The 20,817-nt window shown below is 46.1% G+C and overlaps 3 non-coding genes across 3 annotated transcripts; all 3 read left to right on the top strand.

Annotated features, from left to right (window-relative positions):
* The first annotated feature begins 527 nt into the window (after nt 1–527).
* trnaw-cca (transfer RNA tryptophan (anticodon CCA)) lies at nt 528–599 on the top strand. Its single transcript has one exon. It is a non-coding gene; the product is annotated as a tRNA-Trp (tRNA).
* A 695-nt stretch (nt 600–1,294) lies between these two features.
* Nucleotides 1,295–1,366, top strand: trnaw-cca (transfer RNA tryptophan (anticodon CCA)). Its single transcript has one exon. It is a non-coding gene; the product is annotated as a tRNA-Trp (tRNA).
* A 780-nt stretch (nt 1,367–2,146) lies between these two features.
* On the top strand, nt 2,147–2,218 carry trnaw-cca (transfer RNA tryptophan (anticodon CCA)). Its single transcript has one exon. It is a non-coding gene; the product is annotated as a tRNA-Trp (tRNA).
* The last annotated feature ends 18,599 nt before the right edge of the window (nt 2,219–20,817 follow it).

Here is a 20,817-nt window from a genome sequence, read left to right as displayed (position 1 = left end):
TGTGTCCCTTTGTGTGTAATTTATGCTTTGCTCATCTGTAGAAGGAAACATTTAAGTTAGCTTATAAAAGGGAAGACAAAATTTCATTCGTCTTTGTGCTTTACCATGTTCATTGAAGATGAATTAACCTTAACCCAACACTGTACTTTAAATCAAGGAAATATTTGAAGTCAAAGATGCCCCCAAAACCTAACAGCAAGCTTTGGTCAACTCAGTTCTGATTTTAGCCTTGATATACCACTTTTACTGTCAGCAGACCTTTGATAGAAACTGATTTCAAATCATTTTGGATTGTAAAATTCTTACAAATTCTTACATTCTCCACACTGCATGCCATTCTTTGACCTTTGGCAGGACCTCCTATATGTTAATGGAGAAAAGCTGGTCTATTGTCTTTATTGTCATTTTGGCCATTAACCTTCTCACCCCTGACTATATGATTTTAAGGGGCAGTTCAAAAAAAAATTATTCCACTACTTTTTGGGTATTCATGGGAATTTTTTGGTGTGAGCATCTTCACAGCTTCAGATCCTGTGGCGCAACGGTAGCGCGTCTGACTCCAGATCAGAAGGTTGCGTGTTCAAATCACGTCAGGATCATAAAGTTAGCTGGTGACTCAGCTGTATCTCTGACACTTGGCATGCTGCGTTGGACTACTTGGGGGCAGCAATATGAAAGCATCGGGCTAAAGGCAATACTATCATGTCAATAAAGGAGTCCCCTACTCTAACTGTTTATGTAAAACACACATGAGAGCATTTAAACAATATGACCCTTTTTGTGTAATTTATGCTTTGCTCATCTGTAGAAGGAAACATTTAAGTTAGCTTATAAAAGGGAAGACAAAATTTAATTCATCATTGTGCTTTATCATGTTCATTGAAGATGAATTAACCTTAACCCAACACTGTACTTTAAATAAAGGAAATATTTGAAGTCAAAGATGCCCCGAAAACCTAACACCAAGCTTTGGTCAACTCAATTCTGATTTTAGCCTTGATATACCACTTTTACTGTCAGCAGAGCTTTGATAGAAACTGATTTCAAATCATTTTGGATTGTAAAATTCTTACAAATTCTTACATTCTCCACACTGCATGCCATTCTTTGACCTTTGGCAGGACCTCCTATATGTTAATGGAGAAAAGCTGGTCTATTGTCTTTATTGTCATTTTGGCCATTAACCTTCTCACCCCTGACTATATGATTTTAAGGGGCAGCTCAAAAAAAAAATATTCCACAACATTTTGGGCATTCATGGGAATTTTTTGGTGTGAGCATTTCAACAGCTTCAGATCCTGTGGCGCAATGGTAGCGCGTCTGACTCCAGATCAGAAGGTTGCGTGTTCAAATCACGTCAGGATCATCAATTTAGCTGGCTGATCAGTTATATCCCCCAAATGTGACATGCTGCTGCAGATAACTGGATAAACGGACGACCTGTGGACAGTAATATACAATATGAAACTCCCGGACTAACGTCAATAACATGACGTCACTGAAGAGTAATTTACTTCAAATTGACACGAAGAGCACACGTGAGACGACTTAACCAATATAACCCTGACCTATGTGTGTCCAATTTTATACTTTGCTCATCTGCAGAAGGAAAAACTTAAGACAGCCTATAAAATGGCAGAGGAATTTGCATTCTTCTGTCTGTGATACAGTACTGCTGCATTGAATATGAATTAACCTTAAGCCAACATGATCTGATTAGACCCTGATAAGCTAGTCTCACCTCATACTGTATTGCATTACCCTGAGGAAATATTTGAATTCTAACATATCCCCAAAGCCTAACACAAAGATTTGGTCAACTCCATTCTGGTTTTACCCTTGATTTATCACTTTTACAGTTCGCTGACCTTGGATAGAAATTCATTTGAAATCATTTTAGATTGTAAAATTCTTATAAAATGTTAAATTCTTCACACTGCATGTCATTCTTTGACCTTTACCAGGACCTGCCATCTGTTAATGGAGAAAAGCTGGTCTATTGTCTTAATTGTCATTTTGGCCATTAACCACTCTCACCCCTGACTATATGATTTTAAGGGGCAGTTCAAACAAAAACTATGATTCCACAACATTTTGGGTATTCATCATAGGGAATTTTTTTGGTGTGAGCATTTTAATACCTTCAGATCCTGTGGCGCAACGGTAGCGCGTCTGACTCCAGATCAGAAGGTTGCGTGTTCAAATCACGTCAGGATCATCAGTTTAGCTGACCGATCAGTTGTATCCCCCAAACCTGACATGCTACTGCGGGTAACTGTGGACGACCTGTGGACAGTAACATGCAATATGAAACTACCGGACTAACGTCAATAACATGACGTCACTGAAAGAGTAACTTACTTCAAATTGACACGAAGAGCACACATGACAGGACTTAAACAGTACAACTAAGGAGGGGAGGCAGAGGCTCACCTTTCATCATGAAAAGAAAAAACAGTAACACTTTAGTATGGGGAACAGAAAAAAACTTAATTACTAGTGAATTAGTAATGATCAAGATGTCACTTTAGTATGGGGAACATATTCTAAGTAACAAAAAACTTAATTTAGAGTAATGTAACACTATGAACACTTGTAGTTTTGTGTCTTGTTATGTAAGAACAGAGCATATTCATTAAGTGATAGTAAGGGAGAATAACTCTTCTTGTGGTACTACCACCTTATAAAGGCCATACTAAGCAAAGCATATTGAGATGGTACTACTAATAAGCAATACTTCTGAGGTTATAGAGGGAAAACTCATAGTTAATGGCTTACTGGTTGTATAATAAGGCCATGCAGAATAAGGCATTAATGAGTACGTAATAATGAGCAATTAAGAGCCAATATGTTGCTAATTTGCATGCTAATAAGCACCTAATTAATGGTGACTACGTTCCCCATAGAGTGTTACCGAAAAAACAAATGATGATAAAATAAATATTAATATTTGTCTACTGATCTGTGCTATGAATGTAATTTATGTACAATTCCAATAATTTAAATCATTTTTATTATCAAAATCGCCGAATTTGCATATTTTCTGTTCAATTAGAGGGGAGATACGCGAGTTGAGGCAGCGAGGAGCGGAGCCTCACCTCGGATTGCGCAATCCCTCACAAACTGGGTTGAGCGCGTGCCTTTCGCTATCTCACTGTTTGTCACCCATGTCATGTTTGTAGACACTTTTATCATGTGTCCTCACTTTCCTTAAAATAGTTAACGTATTTCATGTATGTGTATGACATATTTAGTCTTGCTGATCTTACAGAAAACCGCGCTGAGAAAGCACGAGATGAGGCAGCCAGTACCTCTGCCTCACTGAAGGGGGCGTATGCGTGAGCGCACGGGTTTACAGGACGGAAAGACTTCTAAAACTAAAAGAAGATTAAAGCCGCAAGCGGCGCTGGGAGGGGTCCAAGCATTGGCATTGTGGCGCCCCCTATGGAGCAATTTGAATGGTTTTGTCCTCATGATCATATACCTTCACCCAACATAAATAATGAACGCTATGATACGTAGGGGCCTTTTATACACCTAGCCTGTAATAGACTACCGTTTCAGCATGTTGGTAATGTAATAAAGACTGAAGAATCTTGCTTCAGAAACATGTGCCAGAGTTTCCAAAACTGGACCAGACGGTGTCTGATTTCTTGCGTCCTAGCCGACTGCCGTAAAAAGAAAAAGTATGTCGTGAAACCCAGGGGTCCTGGCGTGTGGTATGTAGAGCTGCAGCGCTTCCACACCAAATAAGTCAAAATAGCGGGCAAACTATATGACTGACATAGGTGGTCCCAATAGTAAAGTTGTTGAGCACATCGAGATGCATGGGTCGATTAAGTTTTGTGTTGATCTGACTTATGCTGTGGGAGTTATGGCCTTTTAAGCATGCCCCTTTGTTATAGCGCCACCATCTGGCTGACATGGGTGATTTGTAGTGCCAGAGTAGTGGGGGGGGGGGCGTATGAATGCACCTACCAAATTTGGTTGGTCTAGGACTTATGGTTGCTGAGCCTCAGACACTTTTAGCTGAGAAACCGCGCCCAAACTAATACAAGTCAAAATGGCGGGCAAACTATATGGCTGTCATATGTGGTCCCAATAACAAAGTTGTAGAGCACATTCAGATGCATAGGTCTGTGCAGTTTTGTGTTGATCTGACTTATGGTGCGGGAATTACGCATGACCCTTTGTTATAGCGCCACCATCTGGCTGACATAGGTGATTTGTGGTGCCTGAGTAGTGGGGGGGCCATAGGAATCCACGTACCAAAGTTGGTTGGTCTAGGACCTTACGGTTGCTGAGCCTCACACACTTTTAGCGGAGAAAAATAATAATAATCCTAACAAATACAATAGGGGGTCCACCAGCTTCGCTGCTTGGATCCCTAAGCAAGGAGGACTTTTACAACAAAGTCACGGAGATTTTTGTCCAGAAGGACAGAAGAGTGGACTTCATTGTCAAGTAAGGGTAAGCCCATGCATACCCTGCAGTACATCCTTTCATTTGTACTGAATGAGTATGTAATCAATTAAATACTAATAGTAGTAATAATAATAATAATAATACATTTTATTTATAAGCGCCTTTCTGGACACTCAAGGACACTCTACAAAGATAAACAAATACAAAAAGCAACAACAGATAAAAACTACACACTATAGAAAATAGTAATAGTAATGGTGGAATTACGATGGCGAATTAGGAAAACACGCACGGTCCTTGTCCAAATGTGTACCTTAATTACACGTGCGTAAAGAATGCTGCTGAGATATGAAACACAAGCAGTAGTCAATGCAAGCAGCCAACTGAATGGTGAATTGAAGCTACTAATACTGGGTTCATATATTTGTAAATCTGACTCTGAAAAAGTCAGTGCCTCACCAGCCACCGACCCCACCTTCACGTCACTGAATATAACCCTCACCATGTGTGTCCAGTTGATGCTTTACTCATCTGCAGAAGGGAAACTTAAGATAGCCTATAGAAGGGCGGTGCAAGTTGCATATTTCTATCTGCTTTACTATCTGCACTTCGGATGACTTAACCTTAACCAAACATGATCTGATCAGGCCCTTAAGCTAGCCTAACCTCACACTGTACTGCATTACATCGAGGGGCTATTTAAGGTAAAAGATAAGACGCCACCGCATTGGCGGCGGAAGTGGGGTGGTGAGGCCGTCGGACACGCGTGCACCCAGAGGAGTGAGGGAGCTGACTAACGGGTGGGACCCTTTAGTCCAGTGGTTCTCAACCCGGGCCTATCCCAGCAGGCATTAGGACAGGCCGCCAGTCCGTCACAGGGCCTGTGTTGGTTATCTTGCACCATTAACTTATGTTATGATGCCTGTCAACAGGGGATCCATCTCTCACGAGGCCTTTTGCCATTTTTTTTCTTCAGTTTTCTCATCTCATCTCATCTCATGTCATCTCATCTCATGTCATCTCATGTCATCTCATCTCATCTCATCTCATCTCATGTCATCTCATCTCATCTCATCTCATCTCATCTCATCTCATCTCATCTCATCTCATCTCATCATCAGCCGCTTCTCCAGGGTCGGGTCGCAATGGCAGCAAGCTAAGTAGGGCACTCCAGACACCGCTCTCCCCAGCAACGCCCTCCACCTCCTCCTGAGGGACCCCAACATGTTTCCAAGCCAGATTGGACATGTAGTCCCTCCAGCGAGTTCTGGGTCTACCCCGGGGTCTCCTTCCAGTTGGACATGCCCAGAAAACCTCCAAAGGAAGGCGCCCAGGCGGCATCCTAATCAGATGCCCGAACCACCTCAACTGGCTCCTTTCGACGCGAAGGAGCAGCGGGTCTACTCCGAGCTCCCTCCGGATGTCCGAACTCCTCAGCTCTATGGCTGAGCCCAGACACCCTGCAGCGGAAACTCATTTCAGCAGCTTGTATCCGCGACCTCACCCTTTCGGTCACAACTGAGAGCTTTGCCTTCCAGCTCAGCTCCCTGCTGATGCTGCACCAATCTGCCTGTCAATCCCTCGCTCCATCCTACCCTCACTCGTGAACAAGACCCCGAGATACTTGAACTCCTTCACTTGGAGGCAACAACTCTTCCCCAACCCGGAGGGAGCAATCAACCATTTATTTATTTATTTATTTTTAACAAAACCCAAACGAGTTTTGGCCACACTTAGACCAGTTGCAGAGTCGCGCAGGTCGCGCCGGATGTGGGTATGTGTCCTGGTCGCTGCACTTGCGCCTGCTCTGGTCGGTCGGGGCGCCTGTTCGGGGGAGGGGGGGATAGCGTGATCCTCCCACGTGCTACATCCCCCTGGTGAAACTCCTCACTTGTCAGGTGAAAAGAAGCGACTGGTGACTCCACGTGTATCGGAGAAGGCACGCGGTAGCCTGCAGCCCTCCCCGCATTGGCAGAGGGGGTGGAGCAGCGACCTGGACAGCTCGAAAGAGTGGGGTAATTGGCCTGATACAATTGGAGAGAAAGGGTGGGGGGGGGGAATCCATCCATCCATTATCCAAACCGTGTATCCTGCTGTGAGGGTCGTGGGGATGCTGGAGCCTAACCCAGCAGGAAAAAAATGCAATAAATAAATAAATAAACATCAGACTTAACAGGTTAGTTAACATTAGTTCTAGGATTTATGTCACAACATAAACTAGTCATTTTGTATCTAGTAGTTCCTATAAACCAGTCCCTATCGGCTGAGAGAGCTATGTAAAACCTGTCATATAGACACTGTTCACAAACATGGCCGTCATACTTCGTTGTCCACTGTGTTAAAGAACAAACGTTCTATCACCTTTGATTCTGTCTGTGAGCGCTCATGCTGTGTTTCAACACAGCTTATAACGCGGCACAGGCGTTGTCCTTGGCATATACCTTTACGTTTCTGTGGCCAGACGACTGCATGGCTGGAAAAAAAAGAGATTTGATCACAAAACACTAACAGCCCTGAAATCCCCATTAGCCTCACTTTTTTAAAGCTGTTCAATAGTCGTACAAAGACCTGTCAGTGACACGCCTGTATGGTCTTATATCCTGCGTCGAAACACAAAGATTCAAGATTCAAACGTTTATTTGTCACATACTTCACATACAAGTACGCGAGCAGTGAAATGCCAATCCAAAATTGTGCAACGAGTAGATAGAAATACAATCTAAAAGTTAAAAATCCCAGGAGTACACAGAAGTTACACTCTGATAGATATCTATATACAAATGTGCAGATAAAATACAAATGTGAAAATGGTCTGTACATCTCATCTCATCTCATCTTCGGGTCGTGGTGGCAGCAAGCTAAGTAGGGCACTCCACACGTCCCTCTCCCCAGCAACGCCCTCCACCTCCTCCTGGGGAATCCCAAGGCGTTCCCAGGCCAGACTGGACATCTAGTCCTTCCAGTGAGTTCTGGGTCTACCCCGGGGTCTCGTCTCAGTTGGACATGCTCGGATAATCTCCAAAGGAAGGCGCCCAGGAGGCATCCTAATCAGATGCCCGAACCACCTCAACTGGCTCCTTTCGGCATGGTCTGTACAAAGGAATATATATTTGCGTGTATTTATATGTGTTTACGTATGCATGGGGCAAAAGGCATTGAAGAGTCAGAGGCGAAGTGATAGTGGTAACAGTTCTTAATAATGTATACACAGTATACACAGTGTACGTTATTAATGTTATTTGGGTATCAGTACCCTTGTGGCCTGGGGAAAGAAACTCCTTCTGAGTCTATCTGTGTTGGCCTTGTGGTTGTGGAGGCGTCTGCCTGACCATAGAGACTGAAACAGTCCGTTATTGGGATGATGGGGATCCATAATAATCCTTCTAGCCCTGGCCTTGCACCGCCTGGTGTAGAATTCCTGTAGGGGCTGAGGGGGTGGTGGTGAGTGTGGACCGATGGTAAGCCCAGCTGATCATAGCACGCTCTGCAAGGCTTTTTGGTCTCGAGAGGTGCAGTTCCCATACCAGGCTGTGATGCTGCCTGCCAGGGTGCTCTCGACAGCACCAGAGTGAAATAAAATTCCGGATCTGTGGAGAGATGCAGTGTGTTTGTCCACGTCTGTGTCTAACTTTGTGTCCTCGTTTTATGGCTGGGAGAGCTGGCGTTGGATCGGCTGGGAAGGCTTGGTCTGCCGCGTCCTGTGGGCCCAGGGACCACGGCCCTGCCTGGAGCTGCGCCCGAAGAGGAAACACCGAGGGTGGTCCGACAGGACGCGGAAGCGGGGCAGGCTAAGCTTACTACTAGCCCATGCAGAACGCCAGTACCGATAACTCCGAAGGCGGTCTGGCAGCGGCCTCGCCTGGCATTGACCGTATTTTTGGTGTTGTCGTGTGGAGTGCGGGGAGGTGTGTCGAAGGTGTCTGGCTGAGAGAGCTGGCGTTGGATCGGCTTGGGTAGCCTGGTCTGCTGCGTCCGGTGAGCCCAGGGACCACGGCCCTGCCTGGAGCTGCGAAAGTGGGGCAGGCTAAGCTAACTGCTAGCCCATGCAGACCAGCAGTTCCCGACAGTAATACTGGCCTTCGCTCTCTTGGACAGTGCCATTTTTAAAAAAATATGTTGGATATATGTGTTTTTGTAGTTTTTGTATTTCTTTCTTTGTAGCTTGGATATATGTGTTGTAGTTTGGATATGTGTTTTTGTCTTTGTGTTGCGCTGCTGAGGGCTGGGCGAAACAACATTTCGTTTCATTTCATGTAGTGCATGAAATGAAACGACAAATAAATGTTACTGATTCCCGAGACACTGAACTTCTTTAGTTGCCCGAGTTGATACAGATGCTGCCTTGCCTTTTTCACCAGCGTCCGTGAGAACACTGGTGAAGCTGCCCACTTTCTTCGCCGGGACCCTTTGACACCCTGTGTCAAAATAAGTGATCACAGAGTCAAAGGCAGCAGAAAGTTAGCTTTTCAACGCTGCAGGCAATGGGGAGAATCGATCTTTACCCTTCTATGACGAAGCAGAAGTATGTTGGCCGTGTTCGTGACAAGGTTCTACTATTAGAATAACTAGTGTGGCTAGGACTGACAAGTGACTTGCACTATGACAAGGGTGTCTCTGGTTGTGAGTCAGTAAACAAATCTTTGTAAGGTCTTCCAAAGGCTGAGGAGGCCAGAATAAGTGGTTAAAATTCTTTTGCAACAAGCGCCGAGCACAAGGTCACCTGCACACTGTGGTGCGCTCAGCTTCTTCCTTTCCCCAAATGCCACAGTTCATTTCTGGATCCGTGGCAAAGCTGGCCGAGGCAGTCCCTGATTCCACTTTCAACCAGGGCTGTGAAACATAAATATGTGAGAATAAAACGTCGTACACCACAAAAAAAAACAGTTGGGTTCGAGAGGAGAAAGGGGCATTGGATCATCAGCTCAGAACAGAAGATTTGCTTTTTGTCCTTTAAAGGAAACTTAAAAGGAATTATATGAAATTGGGAAAACTGGGAAAACAGGACCAAAGAGGTAAACGCCGAGGGCGGTCTGACAGGACGCAGAAGCGGGGCAGGCTAAGCTAACTGCTAGCCCATGCAGACCGGCGGTTCTCCTGGACAGGAATTTTTGTTTGTAAGTTTAGATACTATGTGTGCTAGTTTGGATATACGTGTTCCTGTAGTTTTTGGATATGTGTTTCTGTCTGCGTTGCGCTGCTGTGAGCTGTGGGAAACGACAAAGTGTTTCCGCCAAAGTGTTTCTTTAAGAGGCAGATGTGCATTTTGTGTTGGTTTTGTGTTCTATGTTTAGTTTAAACACTGCAGAAGACAGATGTCCTCAGGGGGGGTGTTGCACAGCGTAGAAGAGTCCAGGAGCCATCTTGGCTAATGCTAACCCGTGTCTCTGAAGCGCGCTTTGTAAATGTGTCAAGCCACAGCAGGGGGAAGCAAACTCCTCCAGTCCTTCTAATTGGATTTGTGTGGAAGAAGGCCTGCATTCATTTACAACAAAAGACTTCACTCTTCTCATCCTTACACAGTCAGTAGTATTGTTCAACCTTTCCCCCCCCCCCGCCATCTCTTGTTCCCACGCTCCACTGGAGCCATGACGCGCTGTCGTACACAGGTTAGCTGGTGGTGATAAAGAGATTAAGGAGGGGATGCTGTCATTTTCCCAGAGTTCCTGCACAATGCAGAAATAAACAGTTCTAGTTTAGCATGATCCAAAAACAGCCCTGCTGGAATCTGTATGCACAGGATCCTAGCGGGCAGATGAAAGTTGTCAGTAAAAGGACCACCTCCACTGATGGGTTCAGGAAACCAGCACCTGATAGAGATTGATAGGCAGGGACAACTCACCCACCTTTAAAGAGGAAGTCAGATTTCTCTCTGGTGTCTTCATGTGGGCATAACCCAGGGTAAGCCTTCACAAATTCTCACACTGACGTGTACTATTAAGATGAAGATTTGGCTTTGAGAATAATGAATGTGTTTTCTGTAATGCTGATACTGAAGCAACAGAGCATCTCTTTGTTTCATACCCACAAACACAATTGTTGTGGAGACAATTTATGGACTGGTTTAAGTAGAGTCCTGGGTACGACGTTACACTGCAACCGCCGGGTCGTCGGCGACTGAACAGGCACCCCTACTTCAACCCTTGGGTTGCTGTGAGGAGGGTGTGTGGACACCCAGCAGGACGAAAAGCAAAACCTGTCAAAGGGCGGAGGAGTTCCTCTGTGAACCAACGGCCATCCATACCTGGAGAGGAGGTAGAGACCACCAGGTACTCCCCCTACTGGAACACAATGATGACTCAACCTGTTAAGGTATCAACTGTACTCCTATGACTTCCATAGGTTACGGAACCGATGATGATGATGATGATGATGATTAAGTAGAAAAACCACAACAATGCATATTATAGATCAAAACAGTATTATTTTGATGTGTTATTAGAAGATAAAATATTGCACCTGTGTTTTACTATTTCAGCCACATTTCTTTATTCATTAAGGCTAAATTCATTAAGACTCCGCCCACCTTCAGGTGCTGCTATAATGAAACTCAACTCTACATTAATTCACTGAAATTAATGAAATCAAAATGTGCCAAAGACCTCTATGGGTTACTAGAAAACAATCTGACCAACATAGCAGCTTAACAATCGTTTAGTCAATCTTTATTTACGACGTATTTATTTTATTGTTCTTTTACGTTTTATTCTGCTAAACTGATTTATTTCATGGTTATTTGATGTTTTATTATTCTGCCTAATTTGTTTATTTTGTGCCTTTTTGTGGTTTGTGTACATGTTTTACATCTCTTGTGGTGTCTGCTCATTGTTTTCATTGTAGAATATGAGACGTTTTCAGCTGTAATGTTTGCCTTCTTGTTGTAAATTGATCGTTTGAATAATAATAAAAAAAGATTAATTGCCTGTCATGGAGGTGAATGCAGGTGGGGTTAAAGCATGTGAGACAAAAAGACATGTTGTCCTTTACATCATCTGTATCTGCAGTGCTGCTGATGGCATGGGCTATGGGCTTAATCACCCTGTTTACACTGGGGTTTAAAATGCGTTGTGGGCGATCGGGTCACAAGTGGACGCATCGTCGTTTACACCCGTGTCCATCATGCGTCTCCACGTGCGGCCTGCTGACCACGCTTGATTTTTCCCCCATCTGTGATCAGATTTCGTTACTCCGAAGAAGAAAAAGGGCGCCAAGGTAGCGTAGCGGTCTATTCCGTTGCTTACCAACACGGGGGTCGGCGGTTCGAATCTCCGTGTTACTTCCGGCTTGGTCGGGCGTCCCTATAGACACAATTGGCCGTGTCTGCGGGTGGGAAGTCGGATGTGGGTATGTCCTGGTCGCTGCACTAGCGCCTCCTCTGGTCGGTCGGGGCGCCCCGCGGATCGGCAGAGAGAGGGTGGAGCAGCGACCGGGACGGCTAAAAAAAAAACAGAGCGGGGTAATTGGCCAGATTCAATTGGGGAGAAAATAAAAAACGAAAAGAAGTGTTGGTAAATAAGGGTTTACCGCTTTAAGAGCAAGATCTGGGGTCGGACTCTGATTGGTTGGTAGGGAGGGGGGAATGAGGAAGTTGTTGTTGTTGTGTGGCGCGAACGGGATTGGGAGCTCCGCGCAAGTGAAAGGAAATATTATCACTAAGAACTGTGATATATTGGATTACTATGTCAACCTATGACCTATGTCAACGTTGACATAGGTCCAGCGTATGTTTTGTGCAGATGTGAAGAAGGATCAAACGTGTTTCCAGAGAGAGAAGACGGTGCCCTCGCCATTTTCAGACGAAGTGAACTATTGAACCGTGTTGGGTTGTACTCCGGAGTTTAGCTAGCTAGCTAGCTAGCACCAGGCGGTGACGGACAGCGCCGGCGAACTTCGGCCCTGGATCCCAAATAAATTCGGTTCCCCTGTAACTTCCGGCGAAGGTAGTCAGACGACGGAGACAGGACAAGTAACAGAAGGATTTCGTTACTGTCTACGTCACTTCCGCTACAAGGTCAAAGGGCGTCAGTCAAGCGCCAGATTTGCCGACTAGCGGTGAAAACAGTAGCTAAGGTCTGAAGGTGTTTGAAGCGCTAATATACATGTACGGACTATTCCAGCAGTGGCGCCCCCAAGGGATGGCCAGGGGTGGCCACGGCCACCCTGATACTATCCCTGGCCCCCCCGCTGCCCCCCCAGCCACGAGTCGCATATGCAGAATATGCTTCTGATTATGCATAATATGCTTCTATCTGATATGTTACATTAGGTGCTGTTCATTTAAATCAATAATGTATATTTTTCTTAACTCTCATATTGGCAGTTTTCCACTAGCCTATACAGTATACTACAACAGCAGCATAGAATTCCCGAAATTCAGTCATGGCTTTTGGTTTTGGTGTGCCACCCCAAGATTTTCAGTGGCCCCATTTGCCCCCCCCCCCCTATGAAACATTCCTGGGGGCGCCGCTGCATTCCAGCTGTTGAGACTGACAGGTCTGATTCTTCTGCCCAAACGGAGGTCGGGCGTCTCGTTTCACTTGTACTCCAACCACCTACACCCTCCCCTCTCTCCATTTTTTCGAAAGTTGGCGCGCTGTTACCAAAGCAACCACCACATCCTGCGTTGATGACGTGTTTTCCTGTTACCGCCTTGTCGGGGACGCATCAGGACACATTCGCGTTCACACTACAAAACACATGTGGGTCAAACGCGTCCCAGACAACCTCGGCAAGTGGTTTTGAGTAACCGGCTCACAAAACGTGTTGGTGGTCGTTCACACTTGTATTTAGCGCCGCCCACTTGTGATCCGATCGCCAAAAAAAGCGCATTTTAAACCCAGGTGTAAACGGGGTGAGTGATGTTACATGTGGACTACACATGAATTGTTGTTGGTTGATATTGTGAAATAGAGCGGAAATGTGTTTCTCTGACAATATAACTGAACACAAGAATGAGTTAAAAACAAAACTGCATTTGAACGCAAGTTGAGAGGAAACCGTCTTGTGCTGCTTTGTGTCTTTTAGCAACGCGTTTAGGTTTGTGTAGGCCCACATTACTGCAGCAGCAGCATCTGCTGATGTTCCTGCTAGCCTTTAGTCTATTGATTTTGGCGTCTTTCTGGCCCGACGCTCTTGTCAGGCCAGCTTTTCTGATTTGCTAGTTATCGATCCTCGAGTCCGTCCGCACAGACGCCGCTCCCCTGGTACGAAATTGAATTTGTGGACGATCCGTCTCGGGGCCAGGCTTCAGCTTTCTGCAGCACCGCCTGCGGACGGCCCTGCACCCCCTGCTGTGAGCAGCGCTCAGAACAATGACTCGTATTGAACGCACTCCTACTGAGCATCCGCTGCCAGCCTCGTCTTTACCCATCAGACCCCCGCAGCTTCCCCCGTCACCCGGGAAGAAATAGAGCGTTATGTAAGACAGATTTCCTTACTTTCCAAAATATCCCGTTTACGTACGCCAGTTATGACTCGATGACAGATTACGCTGCTGCAGACTCCTACTGGGGTCTGGAAGAGGGGGCACTGTCGGAGAGGAAAGGGAGGGCCGGAAGGGAGGACACATTTTGAAGCACAAAATCCCACATCATTCAAAAAAATCAAAACAGACACACACACATACAGCTTCCTGCCTTCATAAAGTGTACTCCTTACAAAAATACACCCGTTTTGAAGAGCTCTGTCTTCTGACACGACTTCCTGTCATGGCTCGCCTCTTAATACGTTGCATGTTTATGTGACCACAAGCGAGATGCTCTGGCTCTGACTGTCCTACGTAGTGCGGAGAGGGCCTCCATGTCAACCCACTGTTTTCTTCACGAAGACGTGTGCGTTATGTATGAAGTACACTTCTGGCTGCACCGACTGTCCTGTGTCCTTGTTTCTGTGTATGATTTATCGTGCATGTGTACCTACCCGTGTGCGTCTCTGCTGGCTCGTGCGTGGATGTGGCGGCCCATCGGGCGGGTATAGGTGTGCATCTGTGGTTTTGGCGTCGTTTGGTTTTGTAACTAGGCGAGGTGTGGGTCTTATCAGAATGAGAAACACTTCATTTGTCGTTTCATTTCATGCACTGGCGCACATGAAACATGGTGTCCCCCAGCCCACAGCAGTGCAACCCAAAGACAACAACACATACCCAAAAACTACAAGAACACATATATCCAAACTAAACAACAACAACCAAATCGCTGTCCAGGAGAACGAACGCCAGCCAGTCGGAACCGCCGGTCTGCATGGGCTAGCAGTTAGCTTAGCCTGCCCCGCTTCCGCGCCCTGTCAGACCGCCCTCGGTGTTTCCTCTTCGGGCGCAGCTCCAGCCAGGGCCAGGCTCCCTCAGCCGACCCAGCGCCAGCTCTCCCAGCCAGACACCTTCGACACACCTCCCCGCACTCCACACGACGACACTAAAACACAGTGAAGGCCAGGCGAGGCCGCCGCCAGACCGCCCTCGGTGCTATTGGAACTGCCGGTCTGCACGGGCTAGCAGTTAGCTTAGCCTGCCTCGCTTCTTCGGGCACAGCTCCAGGCAGGGCCGTGGTCCCTGGGCCCACAGGACGCAGCAGACCAAGCTCTCCCAGCCATCAAACGAAGACACACTTAGATGCAGATGTGAACAAAGACACTGCGTGGACGGTGCTGGGTGAGGCTGCGGCAAACGTGAATTTGCACCGCGTGGGAAGATGTGTTTCTATGTGTTGTGATTTTGATGGCTGCTTCTATAATAGCCTCATATGTGACCCACTTTTTTCATAAACTGTTCCTCTGAAAGGGGGTCACATAAGCTCGCCGTAGACGGCATGAGGAATAAATCAAAAGTCACTTTTCAGGTCAAATATTGCATCTTTGAAAGTAAACTCCTGTTCCCAAAGGTCTCTGCTCTCCCGCCGGTGGGGTAAAGTGATTTAGATAATGGCTAAATCACATATTTTGCTGTCGATTTTGAGTTCAAAGATGCCTCTGAAGATGCCTCTGGAGATGCCTCTGGAGATGCCTCTGTCTGCAGCACTTCTTCACTGGTTGAAAAAAAAGAGACCTTTTGATTTGTTCCTCATGTCTGCCTATGGCAAGTTTATATGACTCCATCTCACAGGAACAGATTAGTAAGAGACGGAGTCACGCAAGGGGCTATTGTTATGTTTGGCTTGTTGCATGCTTGTCTGTCCACCTGTCTGTCTGTCTGTCCGCCTGTCTGTCTGTCGGTCTGTCTTTTTGTCTGGCTGGCTGTCTGTCTGTCTGTCTGTCTGTCTGTCTGTCTTTTTGTCTCTCTGTCTGTCTGCCCACCTGTATGTCTGTCTCTCCGTCCGTCTGCCTGTCTGTCTGCCTGTCTGTTCGTCTGTCCGTCTGTCTGTCCGCCTGTCTGTCTGTCTGTCCGCCTGTCTGTCTGTCTGCCTGTCTGTGTCTGTCTGTCCATCTGTCTGCATGCCTGTCTGCCTGCCTCTCTGTTTGTGTCCCATCTGTCTGTCCATCTGTTTGCCTGTCTGTCTGTCTGTCCATCCGCTGTTCTGTCCATCTGTCTGTCTTCCTGTCTGCCTGTCTGCATGTCTGTCCGTCCGTCCGTCTGTCTGTCTATCTATCTGTGTCATCTTTTGAGATGTGACTCAGAAACGCTCCACTCCTACGGGTCTGAACTGCAGCCAACAGTGTCTTCTAGTCTCCAGTATGTCCCAGCTGCTGCCTGACCCGCTCAGCCTGCCCGCGGCTACAGAAAGGGAAAAAAAATATGGGGGGGCGAGCTGACTGCCGGCTCTCTCTCTCTCTCTCTCTCTCTCTCTCTCTCTCTCTCTCTCTCTCTCTCTCTCTCTCTTCGAACAAAGTGAAGATGAATTTCATCGTACAAAATAAAGACGTCTCGATTCTAAGTGGTGACACTTGGATGTACATACTAGGCTGTTCTTACCCGTCGTATCAACAACAAAAGCCTTAACTGGTTCATGAAATGAAGAAGCACTTCCATTTCCCCACTAAACCTAGTATAATAATAATAATAATAATAACAATAATAACACAAACATCCATGAAAAATATCTATTAGCGGTAGTGTGTATGTAAAACGGTTTAATGTTTCTCCCTTTCGTATGTTGATTCTAATATCAGTGCCAGGGAGATCTGCGATAAAACTTTAAACCAAATTTCCACTTTTACTTTCCAAGTCTCACGTCTGCAGTTCACAGCCTCTTAAAAGGGACGTTTTGTAACTAATTTCACCGTCTGGCCCACTGAAAGCCACTGTGCAAGACACTTTGGCTCTCAGACACACTGTGAATAACATCCCCTCCCTCCAACTTACAGTAAGCAAAGATAACCAGATGAAGATCTTTTTAGTGTTGCCTGAAAGCCAATGTGGTTTCAGATCTGGCAGATCCACCACAGATATGATCTTCACCCTGACACACCTCCAAGACAAATTGACTGAACAGCACCAGCCACTCTACATTGTTTTTGTGGACTTTTCAAAAGCGTTTGACACTGTTGATAGAGAGACACTGTGGAAACTGCTAGAGACTTATGGTTGCCCCCAGAACTGATCAGCATCGTCAGACTCTTCCGGGATGATATGATAGGGAAAGTATCAATTGGAGGACACGTCAGCGATGCTGTCAACATCAAGCATGGAGTGAAGTACAGTAAGTACAGATAAGATCATACTGAACCAGATAAAGAACTTTTTAGTGTTGCCTGAAAGCCAATGTGGTTTCAGATCTGGCAGATCCACCACAGACATGATCTTCACCCTGACACACCTCCAAGACAAAGCGACTGAACAGCACCAGCCACTCTACATTGTTTTTGTGGACCTTTCAAAAGCGTTTGACACTGTTGATAGAGAGACACTGTGGAAACTGCTAGAGACTTATGGTTGCCCCCAGAAACTGATCAGCATCGTCAGACTCTTCCAGGATGATATGATAGGGAAAGTATCAACTGGAGGAGACGTCAGCGATGCTGTCAACATCAAGCATGGAGTGAAGTACAGTAAGTACAGATAAGATCATACTGAACCAGATAAAGAGCTTTTTAGTGTTGCCTGAAAGCCAATGTGGTTTCAGATCTGGCAGATCCACCACAGACATGATCTTCACCCTGACACACCTCCAAGACAAAGCGACTGAACAGCACCAGCCACTCTACATTGTTTTTGTGGACTTTTCAAAAGCGTTTGACATTGTGATAGAGAGACACTGTGGAAACTGCTAGAGACTTATGGTTGCCCCCAGAAACTGATCAGCATCGTCAGACTCTTCCAGGATGATATGATAGGGAAAGTATCAACTGGAGGAGACGTCAGCGATGCTGTCAACATCAAGCATGGAGTGAAGCTGGGATGTGCGCTTGCACCAAACCCTATTCACGTTATATCTCGCTGCAGCCCTAGAAGCAGCCCTAGAAACAATGTCAGCCAACTTGAGAGGTGGCTTGTACATCAGGACCCCAACAGATGGAAACCTCTACAATCTTGCGAGACTCAAGGCGTCAACCAAAACAAGAGAACTCTGTGTACGAGAGCTTCTCTAAGTAGATGACTCAGCTTTGGTTGCCAATGATCCTGGAGAAATGCAAGAAATAGTGGACCGCTTCTCTTCAGCGGCTAACCTCTTTGGACTGAAGATCAACGTCTCCAAAACAGAGCTTCTGTACCAGCCTCCCCCTCAGAAAAGCCCCGAAGAAGGTCAGCCCAGTATTTTGGTAAATGGAGCAACTCTGAAGACCACTGAGTGCTTTGCCTATCTGGGCAGTGCTGTGACAGATACAAACTCATCTCACTTAGAAGTGGACAGAAGAATCCAAGTGGCCACAAAAGCCTTTGGTGCCCTCCACAAACGACTTTGGTCCCACCATGAAATCAGGCAGACAACAAAGATCAAGGTCAACACAGCTGTTCTCCTGTCTCTACTATACTCCACTGAATGCATGACCCTGTATTGCAAGCACATCAAGAAGCTCAGCAGCATATAGCTTCGTCATATGTGAAAGCTGCTGTGAATCAGATGGGAAGACAAGGTCCCCGACGTGGAGGTACTGAGACGTGCTGGAACTGTCAGTGCTGAAGCCCTGATAACAGCCTCCCAGCTCAGATGGGCCGGCCATGTGAGAAGAATGCCAGACAACCCGCCTACCAAAAGAAGTTTTCTACGGGGAGCTGTGCCAGGGGAAAGGGAAGCAGGTAGGCCAGAAGCTGTGCTTCAAAGATGTGCTCAAGCGCCACATGAAGATCTGTGGCATATATGACTCCAGCTGGGAGACAGTGGCCCTGGACAGACAGAGATGGCGCTCCACAGTAAGGCAATCGAGAACAGCTGTTGAACACAAGAGACAAGAAGCCTATGATAAGGCTCACCGTGCAGGACATAACAGACCAACTCAAACAACACTCATCTGTGACAAATGTGGATGATATTGTTGCTCTAATGCAGGCCTGATGGCCCACAGGCGTGCTTGCTGAACTTAAACTGCATCACAGTCATCGTTGTTTCAATGGACTGCCGAAGAAGAACAGTAAGTGCAGAGGTGGAATGTAATAAAGCACATTTACTCAAGTATTTTATTTTAGTACAGTTTTGAGTTCCTGGTAATGTATATAAATATCATAAATATTGCCTTTTTGTGAAACTTTAAACTTTTACTACACTACATGTATCTGACTGCTGTAGTTACTAGTTACTTTCCACATTTAGGTTTTATGTGTAAAGTATACGATAAGCTCATAACATATGATGCGTTAAGAGTTTAAGCTATCCAACAGTGTATGAAGTATTTAGACCAGCTACTACACTAAAACACAGCTGACAGGTTAGCAAATAATACAACACTCTGAAAGGGAGCATTTCTCAGAACGAGTACTTTTACTTTGAATACTTAAGTATATTTTACTGCTATACTTGATTACTTTTGATTAAGGGAAATTTTGAAAGCAGGACTTCTTACACTGTGGTATTATTAGTTTTACTTAAGTAAAGGAGCTGAATCCCTTTTGCCCCACTGAGCAGGTCTGTGTAACTCAGTGGCAGGACAATTGAAACTGATATCGCCAGAGAAAGGGATTGTGTTCCCACTGGAACCACCTATAGTTATCCCCCCATTCAGTCACTTTTGACCTACATGGTCTATTTGGTGACATGGAGACTATAGTTGGGTCGTAAAAGGACTCATCCATTAGTCAACGACGCGCTGGAGTGAGTATGATGTGCAAATGGCCGATATAGTCTGTCTGTCTTTAATTCTTGCTCAACCGAAGGAGGACACATCACAACACGAGCAACAAAAGTCCCTCTTCCCTTAAAAAAGAAAGAAACCGAGTCAAGAGAACTGAAGGGGTCTCTAGATACTGATGGTGCATCTGCATACTATTTCTATTTTCTCTGTGTGAGCGGTGTGTGATCTACATTTATGCACCTCACCATATGTAAATGACCAGATCACCCACTCCACCTTCACGTCATACTTTGTCCCTGTGGCTGCAGATGTAGGACTCTCAGGGGTACAAGAGGCGAATCGGAGTGCCATCAACCGTCAAAACCAGTGGATCAAAGATCACAACATTAACCTTACTATCCTCATTTCGTTTATAAGGAAGATCAACAGCATTCCCCTCTATGACACATAAAGATTTACTGAGAGATCTGTACACCGGAGGGTGTGCTCCAATTATTGGGGCGTCACACTGCTCAGTCTCCCTGGGAAAGTCTACTCTAGGGTACTGGAAAGGAGGCTCCGACCTATTGTCAAACCTTGGATCCCGGAGGAACAATGCGGATTTCATCCTGGCCGTGGAACAACGGATCAACTCTTTACCGTTGCGGAAGTATTGAGGGATGCATGGGGGTTTGACCATGCCAGTCTACACGTGTTTTGTGGACTAGGAGAAGGCTTATGACCGTGTATCCCGGGGCCCTCTGTGGGGGGTACTGCGGGAGTATGGGGTAGTTGCTACAAGCCATCCGGCCCTTGTATAACGAGCTGTGTCCGTATTCTCGGCACAAAGTCAGACACGTTTTTGGTGGGTGTCGGACTCCGCCAATGTTGTCCTTTGTCTCCGATTCTGTTTGTGATGTTCATGGACAGGATCTCAAGGTGCAGCCAAGGTGAGGAGTGTGTCCGTTTTGGGAACCTCAGAATTGCATCTCTGCTCTTTGCAGATGATGTGGTTTTGTTGGCTTCATCAGAACGCGCACTTGGGCGGTTTGCAGCTGAGTGTGAAATGGCCGGGATGAGAGTCAGCACCTCCAAGTCTGAGGCCATGGTTCTCTACCGGAAAACGGTGGAGTGCTCCCTCCGGGTTGGGGATGAGTTGTTGCCTCAAGTGAAGGAGTTCAAGTCGAGGTCCTTGTTCACGAGTGAGGGTAGGATGGAACAGGAGATTGGCAGGCGGATTGGTGCAGCATCAGCAGTAAT

The sequence above is a fragment of the Lampris incognitus genome, chromosome 16 (genome assembly GCF_029633865.1).
Source record: "Lampris incognitus isolate fLamInc1 chromosome 16, fLamInc1.hap2, whole genome shotgun sequence".
Classification (NCBI taxonomy): domain Eukaryota; kingdom Metazoa; phylum Chordata; class Actinopteri; order Lampriformes; family Lampridae; genus Lampris; species Lampris incognitus.
Note: the sequence above shows the minus strand (reverse complement) of the source record. Positions and strands in the feature narration are given on the sequence as shown.